This window comes from Oncorhynchus gorbuscha, linkage group LG02, assembly GCF_021184085.1.
Source record: "Oncorhynchus gorbuscha isolate QuinsamMale2020 ecotype Even-year linkage group LG02, OgorEven_v1.0, whole genome shotgun sequence".
Taxonomy (NCBI): Eukaryota; Metazoa; Chordata; class Actinopteri; order Salmoniformes; family Salmonidae; genus Oncorhynchus; species Oncorhynchus gorbuscha.
This window is the reverse complement of record NC_060174.1, coordinates 94,190,594-94,217,152: the sequence shown is the minus strand read 5'-3', so window position 1 is coordinate 94,217,152 and position 26,559 is coordinate 94,190,594. Positions and strand designations below refer to the sequence as shown.

At 45.2% G+C, this 26,559-nt stretch overlaps 1 protein-coding gene across 2 annotated transcripts in view; it reads right to left on the bottom strand.

The window, feature by feature from the left end:
• LOC124013344 (CXADR-like membrane protein) overlaps window positions 1-26,559 on the bottom strand; it is a 138,033-nt gene that overhangs the window by 29,757 nt on the left and 81,717 nt on the right. The gene's annotated exons all lie outside the window — the stretch shown is intronic.

The following is a 26,559-nucleotide window of genomic DNA, read 5'->3' as shown; positions in this document are numbered from 1 at the left end:
TTGTATTTGAAATACTTTTTGTATTTCCAAAAACAATATAACAACTACTTCCATTTTCAAATAAAATATATCTGAATACTTAACGTAATTTAAATAGTATTTGAACCCAGGACACACACACACACACACACACACACACACACACACACACACACACACACACACACACACACACACACACACACACACACACACACACACACACACACACACACACACACACACACACACACACACACACACACAGTAATTGAAGGCATTGGGGGTAATAGTGAGCCTTATACACACAGCATGTGGAGAGAAGATTAGCTTTGTGGTGCTTTGATACAGTGTAAGTAACTAGGTATTGAACCCGCATACTTCAACAATAACATTATCGCACTGAAATAAAGTACAGAAGTTAGCTGCAATGCTGCTCACGCTTGTCTTCAAGTCTCAGACGGGTTATTTCTCAAACAAGGATACTCTCAAACATGGTTACTCCACACTCAATCATAGATGGGCCAACCACCTGAAAGAAAAGCATATTCCATAAAAGGTGATCAATGTTATTTTCAATGCCCTCTGCTTTATAAAATCTACCTCAACCCCACAGCATGTCTCCATACAGCTGAAGTGTAAATGTCTCCATTGAAATACATTGTAAACCTTTTGCAGCCAATGAGAGACAAATGGCCAATGCAACACACCGGGGGCCTTGGTCTGGATTAACTGCACAATGCCAGGCGGTGGAAAGGGGCATGGATAGGATGGCATTAGACTGGTGTCAGGGGGGATTTACACTGAGATCAGTCTCATCAAAATGGATGGCAAAAAAAAGAGAACGAGGAAAGAAAAACAAATGTCCCTGACCGTCCAAGTTTCTGTTGAGTTTCTATATAGTGTCATAGGGCTCTAGTCAAAAGTAGTGCACTATGTAGGGAATAGGGTTAAATTTGGGATTCAACCTCTATCCCAATTTATTGCAGACTCAGTTCATCTCAAAGAGATACGCGAGACCAATCAAATGTGTCCATCAACAGACAATAATATTGTCTACTATATATTTAAGCAAAGCGGAGTGCCTGGATACAGCCCTTAGCCGTGGTATATTGGCCATATACCACAAACACCAGAGGTGCCTTATTGCTATTGGTTACCAACGTAATTAGAGCAGTAAAAATACATGTTTTGTCATATTCGTGGTATACGGTCTGATATTTGGGGTGGCAGTATAGCCTAGTGGTTAGAGCATTGGACTAGTAACCGAAAGGTTGTAAGTTCAAATCCCCGAGCAGACAAAGTTGTTCTGCCCCTGAACAGGCAGTTAACCCACTGTTCCTAGGCCGTCATTGAAAATTCATTAGGTAATCATTCATTAGGTAATGATTAAGAACTTGTGAGAATGTTCTAAATCTTTATGAACATGAATGTTTTCTGTCTTATCCTTTGGAATTTAATAAAAAACATTATTCAGTGTAAAGTCAGATATTATATATCAACCATTTACAGTGCCAAGTGAAGAGTTTTTTGGACAAAAGTCCATTAATTTCATGCTTGTGTAATTATAACTGCAGTCGTATTGAATAAGATGCTATCGACAAGCAGGCTTAATTGTCTAGCACAGCTCAAGCGTTTGCTTTATTGATACACATTGTGAATTCATGTTTGCTGATTCTTGTCCATAAATCCAGCCAGTCTCAGCATGCATACTTATAAATACTCCCACCACTTCTGAATCAAGACAACCTCTGCTTCTCTTCTCTCTTTCTGCCTGGGCCACTTTACATTGGTTACACTGGTATAGTCTCACACACACACACATGACACATACACACATCCTATTTCAAATTCCCCACTTCATCCACTGACCACCGCTGACACTGTAAATTATTTATACCCACCATGCACCTTGATTGGCGCCACAGCCCCGCCACAAGCTGTGTGTCGTGACCCCGAGAACACTAAAGACACATCACCTCTGCATATCGCCCACTCCCACATATCCTCACATATTCACATTGCTGACAAGTCAGGAGCCCTCGACGACACTAGCATAAAAGCTAATTAGAGAGTGCTAACCGATTAGCTCACCCCATCTTACCCCTATTCATGATACATGATAGCGGTAATTAAGATATGTAATTAGAAGGAGTTGGAGTGAATACAACAGGCTAATGATTACTCAATATGGGCCTAATTAGATTACATTGAGTGGCAGTCAGAAGCTCAGGTGTGACAAGCAGGTGAGAAAGAGACCTCTTTGTGATGGTAATAGCTTTGCTTACAAGCTACTGAAATACATGCTAAGTCTAGGCTAGGCCTCTGTACTCAAGAAAGATTTGAGTCTTTATTGCCTTTCGTGAACTAACACTCACTTTACTACTAGCACTGACTTTGCTGATACTGTAGCTACTTGATTGAGGAAAAAGGTACTTACTATGACGGATACTCTATGTGGTTGTCCTACCTAGTTACCTAGCTACCACTTAACTGTAAGTGGGTCGTTATGGATAAGAGCGTCTGCTAAATCATTTTTATTTTTTATTTTTATGTTGTAGCTAACTTAGTAACTGGCATGCTTTGAGAAAATGTCGGAAAGTCAATTTACAATACAATTAATTTCTCCAGCAAACTTGGCAACAGCCACTTTCTGAATGTAATAAAATGTCTGCCGCTAAAAGTATTGGGTCTCCACTCCCCACTCGTTCCTGTTTTAGCACTGTGTTTCGCGTAGTCATTCTTTGCACTTGCTAATGTCATGTTAGGGGAGGACCTGAGAGCTCAGTTAGGACTCAGGAAGTCTCTCTCTCTCTCTCTGTCTTTCTATATGCTTAATTGATTTGTGGAGAAGAGGCCAGTGTTGACTGTGGTTCATACATAGTACTAATGTTTGTGGGTTGTGGCAGAAGCAATGCAAACTGGATGTGCCATCCAGATACATGGTCACTCTATCATTGGGTGAAAGTGGCATAACAGAGCAGGTTAAGCCGGTTATGTTATAGAAGACATGCAGGCCAAAAAGAGAAAAATAGATGAGAGCGAGGAGAGGATCCAAGGGAATATATTATCTTACCAGAGGCTTACCAGCAGCAGCACAGTATACAGATGCTGACAGTGTAAAGGATCAAATGACCACGGGGCTATGGATAAAAGCCGACGCTTTCAATTGTTTGCCCTCCTTTTTCAGTCAGTTCTCATTTGGACTGTGATCAACCGTATGGCCTATGATGTTCTGGCTTGAACTGTTGTATTGTTGGACAGTCTGGGTGAAAACAGTACAAAACAATTATACAAAATTGGAGTATGTGTGTGTGTGTTTGTATACACTGCTGAAAAAATAAAGGGAACACTAAAATAACACATCCTAGATCTGAATGAATGAAATATTCTTATTAAATACTTTTTTCTTTACATAGTTGAATGTGCTGACAACAAAATCACACAAAAATTATCAATGGAAATCAAATTTATCAACCCATGGAGGTCTGGATTTGGAGTCACACTAAAAATTAAAGTGGAAAACCACACTACAGGCTGATCCAACTTTGATGTAATGTCATAAGGTGAATGCACCAATTTGTAATTCGCTCTGGATAAGAGCGTCTGCTAAATGACTTAAATGTAAATGTAATGTAAATGTCCTTAAAACAAGTCAAAATGAGGCTCAGTAGTGTGTGTGGCCTCCACATGCCTGTAGGACCTCCCTACAACGCCTGGGAATGCTCCTGATGAGGTGGCGGATTGTCTCCTGAGGGATCTCCTCCCAGACCTGGACTAAAGGATCCACCATCACCATCGGTGGTGCAACGTGGCGTTGGTGGATGGAGCGAGACATGATGTCCCAGATGTGCTCAATTGGATTCAGGTCTGGGGAACGGGCGGGCCAGTCCATAGCATCAATGCCTTCCTCTTGCAGGAACTGCTGACACACTCCAGCCACATGAGGTTTAGCATTGTCTTGCATTAGGAGGAACCCATGGCCAACCGCACCAGCATATGGTCTCACAAGGGGTCTGAGGATCTCATCTCGGTACCTAATGGCAGTCAGGCTACCTCTGGCAAGCACATGGAGGGCTGTGCGGCCCCCCAAAGAAATGCCACCCCACACCATGACTGACCCACCGCCAAACCGGTCATGCTGGAGGAGGTTGCAGACAGCAGAACGTTCTCCACGGCGTCTCCAGACTGTCACGTCTGTCACATGTGCTCAGTGTGAACCTGCTTTCATCTGTGAAGAGCACAGGGAGCCAGTGGCGAATTTGCCAATCTTGGTGTTCTCTGGCAAATGAAAAACGTCCTGCACGGTGTTGGGCTGTAAGCACAACCCCCACCTGTGGACGTCGGGCCCTCATACCACCCTCATGCAGTCTGTTTCTGACCGTTTGAGCAGACACATGCACATTTGTGGCATGCTGGAGGTCAATTTGCAGGGCGCACAAAGGCGGAGGTAGCGGCCCTGCTGCTGGGTTGTTGCCCTCCTACGGCCTCCTCCATGTCTCCTGATGTACTGGCCTGTCTCCTGGTAGCGCCTCCATGCTCTGGACACTACACTGACAGACACAGCAAACCTTCTTGCCACAGCTCGCATTGATGTGCCATCCTGGATGAGCTGCACTACCTGAGCCACTTGTGTGGGTTGTAGACTACGTCTCATGCTACCACTAGAGTGAAAGCACCGCCAGCATTCAAAATTGACCAAAACATCAGCCAGGAAGCATTGGAACTGAGAAGTGGTCTCTGGTCACCACCTGCAGAACCAGTCCTTTATTGGGGGTGTCTTGCTAATTGCCTATAATTTCCACGTGTTGTCTATTCCATTTGCACAACAGCATGTTACATTTATTGTCAATCAGTGTTGCTTCCTAAGTGAACAGTTTGATTTCACAACAGTGTGATTGACTTGGAGTTACATTGTGTTGTTTAAGTGTTCCCTTTATTTTTTTGAGCAGTGTATTTATGTGTGCGTGTGTTCATGCGATTATTAACACAAAAGGACCCAAGCTGCTTGGCTGAGTGAGAGTTCAAAGCAGCAGCAGCATAGAGAGAGAGAGAGAGAGAGAGAGAGAGAGAGAGAGAGAGAGAGAGAGAGAGAGAGAGAGAGAGAGAGAGAGAGAGAGAGAGAGAGAGAGAGAGAGAGAGAGAGACAGAGAGAAGGGACCTGGGTCCTCTGAAGATGCCCTAGGGGGAGTCGTGCTCCAGTAAATTCCCTCCTCTCCGGTCTTATTATAGGAGAGCATGGGAGCTGGTGGGAGACATTGGGCCCCATACCTTTCAAACTGTCCAAAGTCACGCTGCTTGTCTGACTAGCCTGCCTAGCTTGGCTGCTCCCGAGTCAGCACATCACTCGTGCTCTCTGGCTCTGTCACAGAGAAATGCTCAGATCTGAGTAAAAAAACACTGCAACTTCAAATAGACAACTAAAAGAGAAGAGGGCTAACTTCAGCCTGTGAGCTCACTTTGAATTATTTCTGTTTGTCCTATCGTTTGGGTTGAAGTATCCCAGAATGCATCAGTGGGCCCAAAGCATGAGGGTTGAGTGTCGTCTGACTGCTGACTAACCGACTGTGTTAGCCGCACGTTGATATTTCTCCCATCCTTAAATTCAACACAGTTGACGCAGCTCCAAGTGTATACTTAACACAGGAGGTTGGTGGTACCTTAATTGGGGAGGATGGGCTTGTGGTAATGAGTGGAATAAGTGGAACGGTATCAAATCCATCAATCACATGGTTTCCATGTGATTGATGCCATTCCATTCGCTCCATTCTGGCCATTATTATGAGTCGTCCTCCCCTCAGCAGCCTCCTGTGATACTTACAATACTGATCTCAGGAAATGGCATAGGATGCGACTGACAAGAAGAAGAGTGTGTCGCTTTGTGTTACTAGTAAGTCTGCAAGCAAATGCAATGGCATGTGCCATATCTGCATAGTGAAACACACAGCCTGTGAGAGCGGCTATATCAATCACACACACACACACACACCATGTGTAAGGCAGTTCACAGAGCTTCTAGGCTTTGAAATACATCACTCATTACCCTTTAGGGGTTTGGTGTTACATACAGTATAAGTGACTAGCGACTATTGTCACGGTTCAGGGCCAGCCCATGTGGACAGCCTTGGCAAATTGAAAACACTGCTACCTGATGGTGCGACACCTTATATCTTCCCCCTGCTTGACAGACTAGTCTGCCGATAAAAAAATATTGAGTGTCGGTGTTGCATTAAGCCAAGTTCCCTTCAACAGGGCAATATATAGTTCTTTAGCCACGAGCCAGAGTTCAAGCCATTTGGACTTTGTAGAGTTTCAGTCTGCGTGGTGATGGACGTAATACTCACCTCCACCACTAGGTGTGCTGTACCTACTGTATAACTTCATGCCTGTTATAACACTTTTTAGGGTGAAGTTAGGAGAGTAACGAATAAGAAATTAAACATTGAAAGATGAGCACATAATGTGGCAAAGCACTTTAGTGTGTCACATAAAATTACTGCACGTCAAGCATAATGACCTTTTCCCTGCTGTGCCACCAGCTCTAAGTGAATAGGCCTGAAGGCGAGATGGATTGGCAGGAAGGGGGGAAGTAGCATCTGGGTGACTCCCAATTTGTGCTCAACATCCCCAAACACCTCACAACATCGCATACATCTGTTTTGTAAAAATTCACAGCAATGCAATTAGACGTGAAACGAACTGACCAAATGAAGTGATATACAAAACCCAACATCCGACTTCCTACCTTTTTCCTTCTCCAAATCACACCCGTGGTTGCTCCTTCCGTAACCTCATTCATCTGCGAGAGGGTAAATCATTTGACGTGCTCCTGCAATCACTCGGCTGTCTCAATCCTGTATGCACTGCATCTGGCCTGCCGGAGAAAGGTTAGGACTATTTCCTACTCAGTGACTTCAGACAGCACTTTGAAGGTGGGAGACACTTTCCCATAATCCTTTGCTTCTACTACTGACAAGACCAGTTTAAATTTATACATCTCCTCCGTATCCCCCCAAAAAGTGGTATTAGATGCCACCTCCAGGTTTGGAAAAAAGGGGAATAGTACAGTCCTCTCTCATGTGGCCAAAGGGGGGGGGGGCCTAGATCAGCACTACTACTCTTAGACGCTTTGTGAATACATTGAAGTACACCCACATTCCACACACGACACACAACACACACTGAATCGAGAGAAAGATTGAGAGAAGAAAACCAGTCGAAATGAAGCCACCTGACAAGTGGCAACCTTGAAATCCATCTTCAAAGGTAACTGAGATGGGTTCCGTGATATGATGTAGTGAAGCTAAGCCTCCCACTGGCCTCCCACAAAAGCAAGAAATCTGCGTAACCAATTAGATTATGGTAATCAGAGCCCTCATAAACATCACCGGCAGGACGTTCCGACAACTCTTGATTACAGAGTCCTCGTCCCAAATTCCACACTATTCCCTATATAGTGCACTACTTTTGACCAGGCCCTATAGGGAAGGCCCATAGGGCTCTGGTAAAAGTCGTGCACTATTGTGGGGAATAGGGTGCTATTTGGGATGCAGTTGAATCTTATCCAACTTCTGCATCTGTGGGGATTCTACCTGAATAGGGGGGACTTAAACCAAAGTCTTGGACTGTGTCCAAATTTGAACTACTTCCTTATTAAAGTTAACTACTTGTCTGAGCGTTGTCCTCAGTTAACACTTGAGGGTGGAACTCATTGAGATGCAGGCCTTACAGTGAATGCTGAAACTCTGATAAATTGGTTCATTCGCTTCCAAAGAAAGATTCCACTGTGTTAATATCTTCCCTAAACAGAGGCAGGGGGAGTCGGTGGACTTGAAAATACTTCAGGTAGTCTTAGACACAGCTGTGTGTGCAATAGGATAGAGACACTATCTTGGCCATTGATTCACCTTCCGTTCATAATTGTAAACAACTTCAAAGACTTAGACCTTTTCCTTAACTTTTACTGGTTTCACAGCATTGTGAATTGTGGGTTGAAACTCCACATGCCGGTCTATGTTGTGTAGAGACTAGTGTTAAAAGCCGTCACCAAACGTCAAGCTGTCTGCTCCACTGCAGATAAAGCCAGCGACAGTGACTACAGTACATATACCACACCATGAGCCTCAGTAACAATCAAGTCCAGATGAGTGAAGGAGAGGGAGAAGGTGAGAGAGAAAGGAGGGGGAAAACACAAACACACACAGTCTTGTACAACTAACTTTGTGGGGACACAAAATTAATTCCCATTCAAAATCCTATTTTCCCTAACACCGAAACCTAAACCTAACCCTAACTACAAAACGTTTTACCTTGTGGGGAGTAACAAAATGTCCGCAGGTGGTCCATTTTGTGTTCTTTTACTATTCTTGTGGGGAATTCTGGTCCCCACAAATATAGTTAAACATGTCCACACACACACACACACACACACACACACACACACACACACACACACACACACACACACACACACACACACACACACACACACACACACACACACACACACACACACACACACACACACACACACACACACACACACACACACACACACACACACACACACACACACACACACAAAGGACAAGATTGCTCCTATTCCCTCCATGTATGCCACCCAAAAAAGGAGGCCACAATTAACACTAGAAAATACAATTGGTTCATTAATTACTATGACATTTTTAAAGTCATGTTCCCACGTCCTTGACTTTTCCTAAATAAGTCTATATAAAACACTGTTATTGTGAGAATCTTAATATTATGAACAGAATGTGTTATAAGCAGTTTTAAGAGGACCCTCTGTAACGTTGTTCGTCTGTTGTTTGAAGAGAGTCAGACCGAAATGCAGCGTGTAGGTTACTCATGACTTTTAATGAAGATAATGCGGTACATGAAATAACTGAAAATACGAAAACAACAAACGAGTGAAACTAATTACAGCCTATCTGGTGACTAACACAGAGACAGGTACAATCACCCACGAAATACAACACGCACTCAGGCTACCTAAATACGGTTCCCAACTAGACACACCCCTAATAATACACAATCCCAATTAATACAAACCCCAATACGAAACACAACATATAAACCCATGTCACACCCTGGCCTACCCAAACATATAACAAAAACACAAGATACAATGACCAAGGCGTGACAACCCTCATTCACCTGCAGTCATTCACCACGCAGCTGATGGCCCATCGAAACTACACCTAAACTATATTGATTCTAATTTCACACATATAATAATAGGGTTAGCCGAAAGACACTAGTCTGGTGGGGTGACAATATTAGCAATTGTCAAATTGTATATGAAGAGATGGGTGCAGCTTGGAATTCACACAGAGGCAGGGAAACAGAGTGCCAAAAAGTAACTTTTTCAAATCCTCCTATAGAGTCCCATGCAGGTTTTATTTTTATTTATTTAACCTTTATTTAACTAGGCAAGTCAGTTAAGAACAAATTCTTATTTACGGCCTACCTGTCATTGTAAAAACCCGTCAAGGGAAGACGTTTTGATTTCTATATTGTATCAGAAAGAGCAGATTCTGCAGTTTCTAACACATACCTTTGTCAAATAAATCTCAAAATTGAAGAGGTGAGCTCTATTTCAAAAGATATATTTTTTTCCAAGAATAATTGCTGTTCCATGTGCTCCACACGTGAGCATACGGCAGCATATAGCTCAGACTACTAAGAAAATGCTTTATGTATTACAACGTTACCTAAGACCTTGATAAACACAAGCAAATGAAAACAATTCCGATAGCATATATGAAATGTATTTATTAGACTGTTAGAACGTAATTGGCTCAATGGGGGGGTCCCTCTAGCTTTTCTTGAATAAAATCAGCTTGGGTTTCTAGAAAAAAGAGAAAGAAAATAAACTTATATAGGTAAAAAACAGAGGGTAGAGAGGTCAGAGACAGGGAACAGTGACTGTCAGAGAGAATCCCTAGAGAAACCCTTGACGCTCTTCAGAGGCTGCTTAGATTGTTGGTCCACGCACACAAGCACACACACGTGCACACACACACACACACAGAGAGAGTATGTGTACATTGTTAGTGAACATTGCCTCCAGAAAAATAGATGGCATCGTCTAACAGCCTCCCCGATGAGAAAGAATCCTTTCTTTCCATCATTATCCACAGTCTGAATAATGATACTCTGCAATAAATTGTCTCTGTCTTCTTTCATTGCTCCTGGTGATACGATATGAACAGCTTTGCTGTTGTCTTTTGCTTTAATATGAAAAGGAAATATTCATCATAGAGACTTCATAGTGTATGGACATGCTCTCAGTCCCGACACACTGACTCCCCTCTACCTTCCCCCCACCCTGTTCTACACCCAGGAGGTCTGATCTAGAATCAGGTCCCCAGCATAGTCATTATGATTAAAAAAGGCAAACTGATCCTAGATCAGCACTCCTACTCTGAGACGCTTTATGAATCCCGGCCCATGAACATGGGACCCCTACTCACAACATCAAACCGCTGGGGCACTAAACATCTCACTACATCCCTCTGTAGCTATTATAGTGCTGCTGGTAGGCGATTGAGGAGCAAAGCACTGCAAAGAATGACATCCTGTTTGAAATGGTGAGTTTGTCATAAACCGCCAAGTCATATACATGGCTTGATGTGCTTTGATCCGGACGCTTAGGCCCCGTACACACTCAAGTTGCAGATCTGATGTACAACACATTTGACACAACAATTGTGATAGAAAGGAGAGCTTTTGGCACAAAAGTAATTACCCTGCGGAGACACCCCACAATGGTTGTGGAAACATTTTGTGTACAGATAAACTCTGTTGCAATCACAAAAATGTCAAGTTTCACAAGTTCTGTGTCAAATGAGTTGTACACCAGTTGTACAACCTAAGTGTGTACGGGGCCTTAGACTATTTGCTGTAAAAGTAAGATTAGGGCAACAAGAAAAAATTCCTTATCAACTGCAATACCACTGTCATATCTGTTTTGCTGACTAAGCATCCGCCTCTTTGAGCACTTTTAGTTTTCCAGAGGTATAACAGCGCTCGACTCATCCTTTGTAACTATAAGATATCGTGACTGTTAAATCATCCCCCAAATGTACCAATAAAGGATAATTTCACCCTATCAGTTCTTTAGTGTCACTGTGAGCTTGACGTCAACTGGCACTTTTACTGTCTGTTAATATATGGCCCTATCACCATGAACAGCTGCTGCCTTAAGGATGCACTGCTGCTGCTGAATTGGAGAATTGACCTTTTTAGATCAATACTTAATACAGATTTTTGTGCTGCCAAGTCCTCTTTGCTGCAATTTGCAACTTTTGTGCCCATTAGGTGAAAAATATAGCTGACTGGTGGTTTACAAGTGTGTGTGCATAATGTGCATAATGTGTATATGCACTGTGTGTGGGGGGGGGGGTATGGGTGTATGCATGCTTGTGTGTGTGAGGGGGTATGGGTGTGTGGATGCTTGCGTGTGTGTGTGTGGGGGTATGGGTGTACGCATGCTTGCGTGTGTGTGTGTGGGGGGTATGGGTGTGTGTGGGGGGTATGTGTGTGCATGCTTGCGTGTGTGGGGGGTATGGGTGTACGCATGCTTGCATGTGGGGGGTATGAGTGTGTGCATGCTTGCGTGTGTGGGGGTTATGGGTCTGTGCATGCTTGCATGTGTGTGTAGGGGGATATGGGTGTGTGCATGCTTGCATGTGTGTGTAGGGGGTATGGGTGTACACATGCTTGTGTGTGTGGGGGGTATGGGTGTACGCATGCTTGCGTGTGTGGGGGGTTATGGGTCTGTGCATGCTTGCATGTGTGTGTAGGGGGATATGGGTGTGTGCATGCTTGCATGTGTGTGTAGGGGGTATGGGTGTACACATGCTTGTGTGTGTGGGGGGGTATGGGTGTACGCATGCTTGCGTGTGTGGGGGGTATGAGTGTGTGCATGCTTTCGTGTGTGTGCGGGGGGTATAGGTGTATGCATGCTTGCGTGTGTGGGGGGTTATGGGTTTGTGCATGCTTGCATGTGTGTGTAGGGGGGGTATGGGTGTGTGCATGCTTGCGTGTGTGCGTGTGTGTGTACTTCTGTTTGTGTGCATCTCAGTTTATGTGTGATAGGAATTCCAAAAAGTCTTCTTTGTCTTCCACAGATCAATTCTCTATCCCAGTTGGTTTGCTTGACAATAAAACTTTTATTATCATCATGACCCCTCCAAGTTGGTTTGGCTATCATTACCTGTAATGTAATAGCCTGAAGGTTTGATTGAGCGCCATAGACATTCTTTTAACATTTACGGAGGCCATAAAAACATGACTAAGGCTTCTTCCCAAATGGCACCCTATTCCCTATATATTGCATTACTTTTGAGTCCAATAAGCCCCGGTCAAAAGTAGGGCACTATATAGGGAATAGGGTACCATTTGGGACTGGCCTAAACACCCCACACAGTAAAACAGTACTAATTGGAGATGCAGGCAGCTGCTCTGGACTGTACCAGCGGCCAACCATAAACTACCACCAGTGCATCGTAAAAACAGCTTCAGTTTGGGTTAATTAGCTCATCCTGTCATCTACATGGAAGCATAACAACACCGTGGCTAGAGGAAAGGAGGGACATTATTCCTCATCCTCCTTCTCAAACCGCACTGGAGGAGAAGATGTGAGGTTCCTTCACTTGGATTTTCTCTTCCAATGAGCTGTGAGAAGGAGGTCAAGGAAACAAGTACGCAAGGAACCAAGGATAGACCTTTGATATTCAGCCACAGCACCATGTTTGCAGTAATAGTGGCCCCTATAGACATTTTTACATTTAATTCCTTGACAGTTGGCCACAGGATATTAGAGTGAGGGCATCATGTGGCAAGAAAAGCCAGACAGCTAAATGTCAGGCATTCCTGGAGTTAATTGAAAACAGGTAGCATACCTTCCTCGTTTATTAGCGCTCACTGTAGAGTGGAACATGAGCTAGCCACACTGCTACATGAGAACACATCAATGAGACACTACTTCATTAATAACAAGTGGTCTCTGGGTCCTGAAGGAGTAAAGGTAATATGATGTATATAAAACAGGAAGTGCCAGATCTATCCATGTTCCATACCCTTCCATGCTTTCTGTAAACTGGTTCATGGGGTAATAACGGCACATTTAATATTAATGGTTTTAACAGTGTGTGGTTTCTTAATAAGAAAGGGTTTATTTTCAGTAAAACTGATTGATTGAAACAAAGCAACAAGAATACATTAAAAATCAATGAAATATCAATGGAATTATGTGTAAATGAGAGAATGGATAGAAGAGATGGGAACATCATCACCTGCGAAAGCCTCGTACATGTATATCCTTCTCCTCTACTCTGTGCGTTAGCAGATGGAGAGAACACCCAATGGGCTGAGTCTGGTCCTCAAAGAGAGACAGAGGGACAGGAAGAGGAGCCTGTGGCTACAGGGCTAGTTGGGTTGGATTGATAACACTGTCCAATGCTCTTCTCCAGTACCATACTGACTGAGACTTCCAGATGGTGGATGGAACTGAACTGGAGGATGCCAAGGTTGTATGGTGTCAGTGGAGATGCGTGGCCATTTCAATTCAGTCAATTCAGGAAGTAAACTATAGTTTTAATCTAAACTATTTCGTTTTGACCTTCTAAATTGACTGAATTGAAATTGAATTCACACCAATCCTACACCAAACAGTTTAACAGTAGTCACCCATAGTGTAGTAACAGCCCTGCAGCCATTTGCAGGAGTTAGCCGGACACAGTTGTGTGTGTGTATCTTAAAGGCATTGATTTTTCATACAAACTTAGAAAAAGGTGCTACAGTATATATACAGTGAAGGAAATAGCATTTGATCCCCTGCTGATTTTGTACGTTTGCCACGGACAAAGAAATGATCCGTCTATAATTGTAATGGTAGGTTTATTTGAACAGTGAGAGACAGAATAACAATAAAAACATCCAGAAAAACGCATGTCAAAATTTTTTGAAATTGATTTGCATTAGGGAAATAAATATTTGACCCCTCTGCAAAACATGACTTAGTACTTGGTGGCAAAACCCTTGTTGGCAATCACAGAGATCAGATGTTTCTTGTAGTTGGCCACCAGGTTTACACACATCTCAGGAGGGATTTTGTCCCACTCCTCTTTGCAGATCTTCTCCAAGTCATTAAGGTTTCGAGGCTGATGTATGGCAACTCGAACCTTCAGCTCACCTTCAGCTGGCTAGGCCACTCCACGACCTTAATGTGCTTCTTCTTGAGCCAGTCCTTTGTTGCCTTGGCCATGTGTTTTGGGTCATTGTCATGCTGGAATACCCATCCACGACCCATTTTCAATGCCCTGGCTGAGGGAAGGAGGTTCTCACCCAAGATTTGACGGTACATGGCCCCGTCCATCGTCCCTTTGATGCAGTGAAGTTGTCCTGTCCCCTTAGCAGAAAAACACCCCCAAAGTATAATGTTTCCACCTCCATGTTTGGCAGTGGGGATGGTGTTCTTGGGGTCATAGGCAGCATTCCTCCTCCTTCAAACACGGAGAGTTGATGCCAAAGAGCTCCATTTTGGTCTCATCTGACCACAACACTTTCACCCAGTTATCCTCGGAATCATTCAGATGTTCATTGGCAAACTTCAGACAGGCATGTATATGTGCTTTCTTGAGCAAGGGGACCTTGCGGGCGCAGCAGGATTTCAGTCCTTCACGGCGTAATGTGTTACCAATTGTTTTCTTGGTGACTATGGTCCCAGTTGCCTTGAGATCACTGACAAGATCCTCCCGTGTAGTTCTGGGCTGATTACTCACCGTTCTCATGATCATTGCAACTCCATGAGGTGAGATCTTGCATGGAGCCCCAGGCCGAGGGAGATTGACGGTTCTTTTGTGTTTCTTTCATTTGCGAATAATCACTGTTGTCACCTTCTCACCAAGCTGCTTGGCGATAGTCTTGTAGTCCATTCCAGCCTTGTGTAGGTTTACAATCTTGTCCCAGACATCCTTGGAGAGCTCTTTGGTCTTGGCCATGGTGGAGAGTTTGGAATCTGATTGATTGCTTCTGTGGATAGGTGTCTTTTATACAGGTAACAAACTGAAATTAGGAGCACTGCCTTTAAGAGTGTGCTCCTAATCTCAGCTCGTTACCTGTATAAAAGACACCTGGGAGCCAGAAATCTTTCTGATTGAGAGGGGGTCAAATACTTATTTCCCTCACTGTAAGTCTACTCATTTAACGTTTTTTCTTTATTTGTACTATTTTCTACATTGGAGAATAGTAGTGAAGACATCAAAACTATGAAATAACACATGGAATCATGTAGTAACTAAAAAAGTGTTGAACAAATCAAAGTATATTTTATATTTGAGATTCTTCAAAGTAGCCACCCTTTGCCTTGATGACAGCTTTGCACACTTTTGGCATTCTCTCAACCAGCTTCATGAGGTAGTCACCTAGAATGCATTTCAATTAACAGGTGTGCTTGTTAAAAGTTAATTTGTGGATTTTTTTCCTTCTTAATGCTTTTGAGCCAATCAGTTGTGTTGTGACAAGGTAGGGGTGGTATACAACATATAGCCATAAATGGTTAAAAGACCAAGTCCATATTATGGCAAAAACAGCTCAAATAAGCAAAGAGAAACAGCAGTCTATCATTACTTTAAGACATGAAGGTCAGTCAATACAGAACATTTCAAGAACTTTGAACATTTCTTCAAGTGCTGTCGCAAAAACCACCAAGCGCTATGATGAAACTGTCTCTCGTGTCCACACATTTCAAGGTTGCCTTGAAACAATGACTGGTAAATGATCCAAGACCAGCTCAGTTAATCCCTACCATTGTGACAATGAGTCATCATAATGCTGCATCAAATGTACATGATCTTAGGGACATTGGCAAACACAATGTAAGTAATTAAATTGATGTACCCCTAATTGCACCAAATACATCTGTTTATCCTACAGATATTGTAAGCAGTAACCACGAGCCTATAAACCAGAGTTAAACTGTTAGCACTGAGGCGGTGTGCAATAGTAGGAAAACCAATTATGCAGCTCACCCTGCACTATCAGCTCCAATGTAAACAACATAAGTAAGTCTACCTCTGATACGCTTCCCAGTAAAGCATTAAAAACAATCAAGAAACCCAGGAAAGTGCTGAAATAGCCCATATTAACATATGTAGCCTAATAAACAAGGTCCATGAAGTCAATAACTTGCTTGTAACAGATGCCATTCATATTCTGACTATCTCTGAAACTCACTTAGATAATACCTTTGATGATACAATGGTAGCAATACATGGTTATAACATCTACCGAAAAGACAGAAATGCCAACGGGGGCGGTGTTGCCGTCTATATTCAGAACCACATTCCTGTTAAGCTTAGAGATGATCTAATGTTAAATACTGTTGAAGTAATATGGCTACAGGTTCATCTGCTTCACCTAAAGACCATTCTTGTGGGAAGCTGCTATAGACCACCAAGTGCTAACAGTCAGTATCTGGATAATATGTGTGAAATGCTTGATAATGTATGTGATATCAACAGAGAATTATATTTTATGGGTGATTTAAATATTGACTGGCTATCATTAAGCTGCCCACTCAGGAAAAAACTTCAAACTGTAACCAGTGCCTGCAACCTGAATCAGGTTGTCAGTCAAACTACCAGGGTAGTTTCAAACATCACAGGAATAAAATAATAATATATAATAATAATATATGCCATTTAGCAGATGCTTTTATCCAAAGCGACTTATGTCATGTGTGCATACATTCTACGTATGGGTGGTCCCGGGGACCGAACCCACTACCCTGGCGTTACAAGCGCCATGCTCTACCAACTGAGCTACAGAAGGACCTGTATTGATCACATCTTTACTAACGCTTCAGATATTTGCTTTAAAGCAGTATCCAAATCCATAGGATGAAGTGATCACAATATGTAGTGATTCATATGTTGAGGATGTAAAGAATATTTGCTGGTCTGTGGTGTGTAATCAAATCAAAGTTTATTTGTTACATGAGGAGCAACCAGACTCTGCACTTGACAAATTTATGAAACTACATATTCCAGTTACTAATAAGCACGCACCCATTAAGAAAATTACTGTGAAAACTATTAAATCCCCTTGGATTGATGAGGAATTGAAAAATTGTCTGGTTGAGAGGGGTGAGGCAAAAGGTATGGCAATTAAGTCTGGCAGCCCAACTGATTGGCAAACATACTTCAAATTAAGAAATCATGTGACTAACTAAATAAAAATAAACTACACTATGAAGCAAATATATATTATATAAAGAATGAGAGTAAAAAGCTTTGGGTCACCTGAAATGAAATTTTTGGGAAAAAAAGCCAACTTGGCTCCTTCAATCAGATGGCTCATTCATCACAAAGCCCACTGATATTGCAAACTACTTTAATGACTTGTTCATTGGCAAGATAAGAAAACTTAGGGATGCCATGCCAGCAACGAATGCTGACACTACTAAGTTTATCGTACCAAGTTATGAAAGACAAGAATTGTACTTTTGAATTCTGTAAAGTCAGTGTGGATGAGCTGAAAAACGTATTGTTGTCTATCAACAATGACAAGGCACCAGGGTCTGAGAATCTGGATGGAAATGACTGAGGATAATAGCAGATGATATTGCCACTCCTATTTGTCACATCTTCAATTTAAGCCTACTAGAGAGCGTGTGCCCTCAGGCCTGGAGGGAAGCTAAAGTCATTCCGCTACCCAAGAATTGTAAAGCCCCCTTTACTGGCTCAAATAGCTGACCAATCAGCCTGTTACCAACCCTTAGTAAACTTCTGGAAAAAATGGTGTTTGACCAGATACAATGTTATTTCACAGTAAACAAACTGACAACAGAATTCCAGTATGCTTATAGGGAAGGACACTCAACAAGCACTGCACTTACACAAATGACTGATGATTTGATGAGAGAAAATGATGATAAAACGATTGTGGGGGCTGTCTTGTTAGACTTCAGTGCAGCTTTTGACATTATCGATCATAGTCTTCTGCTGGAAAAACGTATGTGTTATGGCTTTACACTCCCTTCTATAATGTGGATAAAGAGTTACTTGTCTAACATAACACAGAGGATGTTCTTTGATGGAAGCCTCTCAAACATAATCCAGTTAGAATCAGGGTAGCTGTTTAGGCCCCTTGCTTTTTTCAATTTTTACTAACGACATGCCACTGACTTTGAGTAAAGCCAGAGTGTCTATGTATGCGAATGACTCAACAATATAAACGTCAGCTACTACAGCGACTGAAATGACTGCAGCACTCAACAAAGAGCTGGAGTTATTTTCAGAGTAGGTGGCAAGGAATAAGTTAGCCCTAAATATTTCTAAAATGAAAAGCATTGTATTTGGAAGAAAACACTCACTAAACCCTAGACCTCAACTAATTTTTGTACTGTACTATAATGAGAAAATTGAGCAAGTTGAGATGTCTAAACTGCTTGGATTAACCCTAGATTGTAAACTGTCATGGTCAAAACATATTGATGCAGTAGTAGCTATGATGGGTAGAAGTCTGTCTATAATAAAGCGATGCTCTGCCTTCTTAACAATACTATCAACAAGGCAGGTCCTACAGGCCCTAGTTTTGTCACACCTTGACTACTGTTCAGTCGTGTGGTCAGGTGCCACAAAAAAGGACTTTAAAAATTGCAACTGGCTCAGAACAGGGCAGCACGGCTGGCCCTTGGATGCACACAGAGAGCTAATATTAATAATATGCATGTCAATCTCTCCTGGCTGAAAGTGGAGGAGAGATTGACTTCATCACTACTTTTATTTATGAGAGGTGAATCCGACATGTTGAATGCGCCGAGCTGTCTGTCTAAACTACTGGCACACAGCCTGTACATCCATGCATACCCCACAATACATGCCACAAGAGGTCTCTTCACAGTCCCCAGGTCCAGAACAGACTATGGGAGGCGCACAGTACTACAGGGAACCATGACTACATGGAACTCTATTCCACATCAGGTAATAACAAATACAAATACAGGAAAGGAAGACTCAGAGTTACCTCTGCTGCAGAGGATAAGTTCATTAGAGTTACCAGCCTCAGAAATTGCAGACCAAATAAATGCTTCACAGAGGTCAAGTTAACAGACATACCTCAACATCAACTATTCAGAGGAGACTGTGTGAAACAAGCCTTCATGGTTGAATTGCTACAAAAAAACACTACTAAAGGACACCAATAAGAAGAAGAGACTTGCTTGGGCCAAGAAACACAAGCAATGGACATTAGACTGGTGGAAAAGTCCAAATTTGCCATTTTTGGTTCCAACAAAGTAAGTGAACGGAAGATCTCCACATGTGTGGTTCCCATCATGAAGCATGGAGGAGAAGGTGTGATTGTGTGGGAGTGCTTTGCTGGTGATACTGTCTGTGATTTATTTGGAATTCAAGGCACACTTAACCAGCATGGCTACTACAGCATTCTGCAGCGATACGCCATCCCATCTGGTTTGCGCTTATTGGGACTAGCATTTGTTTTTCAACAGGACAATGACCCAACACACCTCCAGGATGTGTAAAGGCTATTTGACCAAGAAGGAGAGTGATGGTGTCATGTTTGTCATTTATTATCATGTCTTGTCCCTGTGCTCCCCATGCTATTCGTTTCCCTCTGCTGGTCTTATTTGGTTCTTTCCCTCCTTCTATCCCTCTCTCTCCCCCCTCCCTCTCTCACTCTCTCGCTCTCTCTTCTCTCTATCGTTCCGTTCCTGCTCCCAGCTGTTCCTATTCCCCTAATCATCATTTAGTCTTCCCACACCTGTTCCCGATCCTTTCCCCCTGATTAGAGTCCCTATTTATTCCTTTGTGATCCGTTCCTGTCCCGTCGGTTCCTTGTTTTGTATTCACCATGCTGTGATTGTGTTTCGCCCTGTCCTGTCGTGTTTTTTGCCTTCATCAGATGCTGCGTGTGAGCAGGTGGCTCTATCAACTACGGCCTGCGCCTACCCGAAGCGACCTGCAGTCTGTGGCCGCTTCTCTAGTTATTCCCCTCTACAGACTAGAGGATTTTTGTTATTCCCTGTTTGGATTTAAATAAACTCTGTTTCTGTTAAGTCGCTTTTGGGTCCTCTTTCACCTGCATGACAGAAGGAACCGACCAAGGAATGGACCCAGCGACTTCAGACGCTCGTTACACTGCCGTCGAGATCCAAGGAGCCATGCTCGGCAGACACGAGCAGGAATTGTCTGCTGCTCGCCATGCCGTGGAGAACCTGGCCGCTCAGGTTTCCGACCTCTCTGGACAGTTCCAGAGTCTACGTCTCGTGCCACCTGTTACTTCCTGGCCTGCCGAGCCTCCAGAACCTAGGGTTAATAACCCACCTTGCTACTCCGGGCAGCCCACTGAGTGCCGCTCCTTTCTCACGCAGTGTGAGATTGTGTTCTCTCTCAACCCAACACATACTCTAGAGAGAGAGCTCGGGTTGCTTACGTCATTTCACTCCTTACTGGCCGGGCTCGAGAATGGGGCACAGCTATCTGGGAGGCAAGGGCTGATTGCTCTAACAAATTCCAGAACTTTAAAGAGGAGATGATTCGGGTTTTTGACCGTTCAGTTTTTGGTGGGGAGGCTTCTAGGGCCCTGGCTTCCTTATGCCAAGGTGAACGGTCCATAACGGATTATTCCATTGAGTTTCGCACTCTTGCTGCCTCTAGTGAGTGGAACGAGCCGGCGCTGCTCGCTCGTTTTCTGGAGGGACTCCACGCAGTGGTTAAGGATGAGATTCTCTCCCGGGAGGTTCCTTCAGATGTGGACTCTTTGATTGCTCTCGCCATCCGCATAGAACGACGGGTAGATCTTCGTCACCGGGCTCGTGGAAGAGAGCTCGCATCAACGGTGTTTCCCTGCTCCGCATCGCAACCATCTCCCTCCTCTGGCTTTGAGACTGAGCCCATGCAGCTGGGAGGGATTCGCATCTCGAATAAGGAGAGGGAACGGAGGATCACCAACCGCCTGTGCCTCTATTGCGGAGTTGCTGGACATTTTGTTAATTCATGTCCAGTAAAAGCCAGAGCTCATCTGTAAGCGGAGGGCTACAGGTGAGCGCAACTACTCAAGTCTCTCCATCAAGGTCCTGTACTACTTTGTCGGTCCACCTACGCTGGACCGGTTCGGGTGCTACATGTAGTGCCTTGATAGACTCTGGGGCTGAGGGTTGTTTCATGGACGAAGCATGGGATTCCTTTCAGAGAGTTAGATAAGCCTACGCCCATGTTCGCCTTAGATGGTAGTCATCTTCCCAGTATCAGATTTGAGACACTACCTTTAACCCTCACAGTATCTGGTAACCACAGTGAGACTATTTCTTTTTTGATTTTCCGTTCACCGTTTACACCTGTTGTTTTGGGTCATCCCTGGCTAGTATGTCATAATCCTTCTATTAATTGGTCTAGTAATTCTATCCTATCCTGGAACGTTTCTTGTCATGTGAAGTGTTTAATGTCTGCCATCCCTCCCGTTTCTTCTGTCCCTACTTCTCAGGAGGAACCTGGCGATTTGACAGGAGTGCCGGAGGAATATCATGATCTGCGCACGGTCTTCAGTCGGTCCCGAGCCAACTCCCTTCCTCCTCACCGGTCGCATGATTGTAGTATTGATCTCCTTCCGGGGACCACTCCTCCTCGAGGTAGACTATACTCTCTGTCGGCTCCCGAACGTAAGGCTCTCGAGGATTATTTGTCTGTGTCTCTTGACGCCGGTACCATAGTGCCTTCTTCTTCTCCGGCCGGGGCGGGGTTCTTTTTGTTAAGAAGAAGGACGGTACTCTGCGCCCCTGCGTGGATTATCGAGGGCTGAATGACATAACGGTTAAGAATCGTTATCCGCTTCCCCTTATGTCATCAGCCTTCGAGATTCTGCAGGGAGCCAGGTGCTTTACTAAGTTGGACCTTCGTAACGCTTACCATCTCGTGCGCATCAGAGAGGGGGACGAGTGGAAAACGGCGTTTAACACTCCGTTAGGGCATTTTGAGTACCGGGTTCTGCCGTTCGGTCTCGCCAATGCGCCAGCTGTTTTTCAGGCATTAGTTAATGATGTTCTGAGAGACATGCTGAACATTTTTGTTTTTGTCTATCTTGACGATATCCTGATTTTTTCTCCGTCACTCGAGATTCATGTTCAGCACGTTCGACGTGTTCTACAGCGCCTTTTAGAGAATTGTCTCTACGTAAAGGCTGAGAAGTGCTCTTTTCATGTCTCCTCCGTTACTTTTCTCGGTTCCGTTATTTCCGCTGAAGGCATTCAGATGGATTCCGCTAAGGTCCAAGCTGTCAGTGATTGGCCCGTTCCAAGGTCACGTGTCGAGTTGCAGCGCTTTTTAGGTTTCGCTAATTTCTATCGGCGTTTCATTCGTAATTTCGGTCAAGTTGCTGCCCCTCTCACAGCTCTTACTTCTGTCAAGACGTGTTTTAAGTGGTCCGGTTCCGCCCAGGGAGCTTTTGATCTTCTAAAAGAACGTTTTACGTCCGCTCCTATCCTCGTTACTCCTGACGTCACTAGACAATTCATTGTCGAGGTTGACGCTTCAGAGGTAGGCGTGGGAGCCATTCTATCCCAGCGCTTCCAGTCTGACGATAAGGTTCATCCTTGCGCTTATTTTTCTCATCGCCTGTCGCCATCTGAGCGCAACTATGATGTGGGTAACCGTGAACTGCTCGCCATCCGCTTAGCCCTAGGCGAATGGCGACAGTGGTTGAGGGGGCGACCGTTCCTTTGTCGTTTGGACAGACCATAAGAACCTTGAGTACATCCGTTCTGCCAAACGACTTAATGCCCGTCAAGCTCGTTGGGCGTTGTTTTTCGCTCGTTTCGAGTTTGTGATTTCTTACCGTCCGGGTAGCAAGAACACCAAGCCTGATGCCTTATCCCGTCTGTTTAGTTCTTCTGTGGCTTCTACTGATCCCGAGGGGATTCTTCCTTATGGGCGTGTTGTCGGGTTAACAGTCTGGGGAATTGAAAGACAGGTTAAGCAAGCACTCACGCACACTGCGTCGCCGCGCGCTTGTCCTAGTAACCTCCTTTTCGTTCCTGTTTCCACTCGTCTGGCTGTTCTTCAGTGGGCTCACTCTGCCAAGTTAGCTGGTCATCCCGGTGTTCGAGGCACTCTTGCGTCTATTCGCCAGCGCTTTTGGTGGCCGACTCAGGAGCGTGACACGCGCCGTTTCGTGGCTGCTTGTTCGGACTGCGCGCAGACTAAGTCGGGTAACTCTCCTCCTGCCGGTCGTCTCAGACCGCTCCCCATTCCTTCTCGACCATGGTCTCACATTGCCTTAGACTTCATTACCGGTCTGCCTTTGTCTGCGGGGAAGACTGTGATTCTGACGGTTGTCGATAGGTTCTCTAAGGCGGCACATTTCATTCCCCTCGCTAAACTTCCTTCCGCTAAGGAGACGGCACAAATCATTATTGAGAATGTATTCAGAATTCATGGCCTCCCGTTAGACGCCGTTTCAGACAGAGGCCCGCAATTCACGTCACAGTTTTGGAGGGAGTTCTGTCGTTTGATTGGTGCGTCCGTCAGTCTCTCTTCCGGGTTTCATCCCCAGTCTAACGGTCAAGCAGAGAGGGCCAATCAGACGATTGGTCGCATACTACGCAGCCTTTCTTTCAGAAACCCTGCGTCTTGGGCAGAACAGCTCCCCTGGGCAGAATACGCTCACAATTCGCTTCCTTCGTCTGCTACCGGGTTATCTCCGTTTCAGAGTAGTCTGGGTTACCAGCCTCCTCTGTTCTCATCCCAGCTTGCCGAGTCCAGCGTTCCCTCCGCTCAAGCGTTTGTCCAACGTTGTGAGCGCACCTGGAGGAGGGTGAGGTCTGCACTTTGCCGTTACAGGGCACAGACGGTGAGAGCCGCCAATAAACGCAGGATTAAGAGTCCAAGGTATTGTTGCGGCCAGAGAGTGTGGCTTTCCACTCGCAACCTTCCTCTTACGACAGCTTCTCGTAAGTTGACTCCGCGGTTCATTGGTCCGTTCCGTGTCTCCCAGGTCGTCAATCCTGTCGCTGTGCGACTGCTTCTTCCGCGACATCTTCGTCGCGTCCATCCTGTCTTCCATGTCTCCTGTGTTAAGCCCTTTCTTCGCACCCCGTTCGTCTTCCCTCCCCCTCCCGTCCTTGTCGAGCGCACCTATTTACAAGGTACATAAGATCATGGACATGCGTTCTCGGGGACGGGGTCACCAATACCTAGTGGATTGGGAGGGTTACGGTCCTGAGGAGAGGAGTTGGGTTCCGTCTCGGGACGTGCTGGACCGTTCACTCATCGATGATTTCCTCCGTTGCCGCCAGGATTCCTCCTCGAGTGCGCCAGGAGGCGCTCGGTGAGTGGGGGGGTACTGTCATGTTTGTCATTTATTATCATGTCTTGTCCCTGTGCTCCCCATGCTATTCGTTTCCCTCTGCTGGTCTTATTTGGTTCTTTCTGTTATGCAGGTGAAGGAGGACCCAAACGCGACTTAACAGAAACAGAGTTTATTAATGCTCAAAACCGAATAACTGAAATCCTCTAGATAGTAGAGGGGAAAACAACTGGAGAAGCGGCCACAGACTGCAGGTCGCTTCGGGTAGGCGCAGGCCGTAGTCAACTGAGACACCTGCTCACACGCAGCGTCTGAAGAAGGCACAAAACACGACAGGACAGGGTGATACACAATCACGGCAAAAAACACGACAGGACAGGGCGAAACGCAATTACAGCATGGAATACAAAACAAGGAACCGACGGAACAGGAACGGATCACAAAGGAATAAATAGGGAGTCTAATCAGGGGAAAGGATCGGGAACAGGTGTGGAAAGACTAAATGATGATTAGGGGAATAGGAACAGCTGGGAGCAGGAACGGAACGACAGAGAGAAGAGAGAGCGAGAGAGTGAGAGAGGGAGGGGGAGAGAGAAGGATAGAACCAAACAAGACCAGCAGAGGGAAACGAATAGCATGGGGAGCACAGGGACAAGACATGACAATGAATGACAAACATGACAGTACCCCCCCACTCACCGAGCGCCTCCTGGCGCACTCGAGGAGGAATCCTGGCGGCAACGGAGGAAATCATCGATGAGCGAACGGTCCAGCACGTCCCGAGACGGAACCCAACTCCTCTCCTCAGGACCGTAACCCTCCCAATCCACTAGGTATTGGTGACCCCGTCCCCGAGAACGCATGTCCATAATTTTATGTACCTTGTAAATAGGTGCGCTCTCGACAAGGACGGGAGGGGGAGGGAAGACGAACGGGGTGCGAAGAAAGGGCTTAACACAGGAGACATGGAAGACAGGATGGACGCGACGAAGATGTCGCGGAAGAAGCAGTCGCACAGCGACAGGATTGACGACCTGGGAGACACGGAACGGACCAATGAACCGCGGAGTCAACTTACGAGAAGCTGTCGTAAGAGGAAGGTTGCGAGTGGAAAGCCACACTCTCTGGCCGCAACAATACCTTGGACTCTTAATCCTGCGTTTATTGGCGGCTCTCACCGTCTGTGCCCTGTAACGGCAAAGTGCAGACCTCACCCTCCTCCAGGTGCGCTCACAACGTTGGACAAACGCTTGAGCGGAGGGAACGCTGGACTCGGCAAGCTGGGATGAGAACAGAGGAGGCTGGTAACCCAGACTACTCTGAAACGGAGATAACCCGGTAGCAGACGAAGGAAGCGAATTGTGAGCGTATTCTGCCCAGGGGAGCTGTTCTGCCCAAGACGCAGGGTTCCTGAAAGAAAGGCTGCGTAGTATGCGACCAATCGTCTGATTGGCCCTCTCTGCTTGACCGTTAGACTGGGGATGAAACCCGGAAGAGAGACTGACGGACGCACCAATCAAACGACAGAACTCCCTCCAAAACTGTGACGTGAATTGCGGACCTCTGTCTGAAACGGCGTCTAACGGGAGGCCATGAATTCTGAATACATTCTCAATAATGATTTGTGCCGTCTCCTTAGCGGAAGGAAGTTTAGCGAGGGGAATGAAATGTGCCGCCTTAGAGAACCTATCGACAACCGTCAGAATCACAGTCTTCCCCGCAGACAAAGGCAGACCGGTAATGAAGTCTAAGGCAATGTGAGACCATGGTCGAGAAGGAATGGGGAGCGGTCTGAGACGACCGGCAGGAGGAGAGTTACCCGACTTAGTCTGCGCGCAGTCCGAACAGGCAGCCACGAAACGGCGCGTGTCACGCTCCTGAGTCGGCCACCAAAAGCGCTGGCGAATAGACGCAAGAGTGCCTCGAACACCGGGATGACCCGCTAACTTGGCAGAGTGAGCCCACTGAAGAACAGCCAGACGAGTGGAAACAGGAACGAAAAGGAGGTTACTAGGACAAGCGCGCGGCGACGCAGTGTGCGTGAGTGCTTGCTTAACCTGTCTTTCAATTCCCCAGACTGTTAACCCGACAACACGCCCATAAGGAAGAATCCCCTCGGGATCAGTAGAAGCCACAGAAGAACTAAACAGACGGGATAAGGCATCAGGCTTGGTGTTCTTGCTACCCGGACGGTAAGAAATCACAAACTCGAAACGAGCGAAAAACAACGCC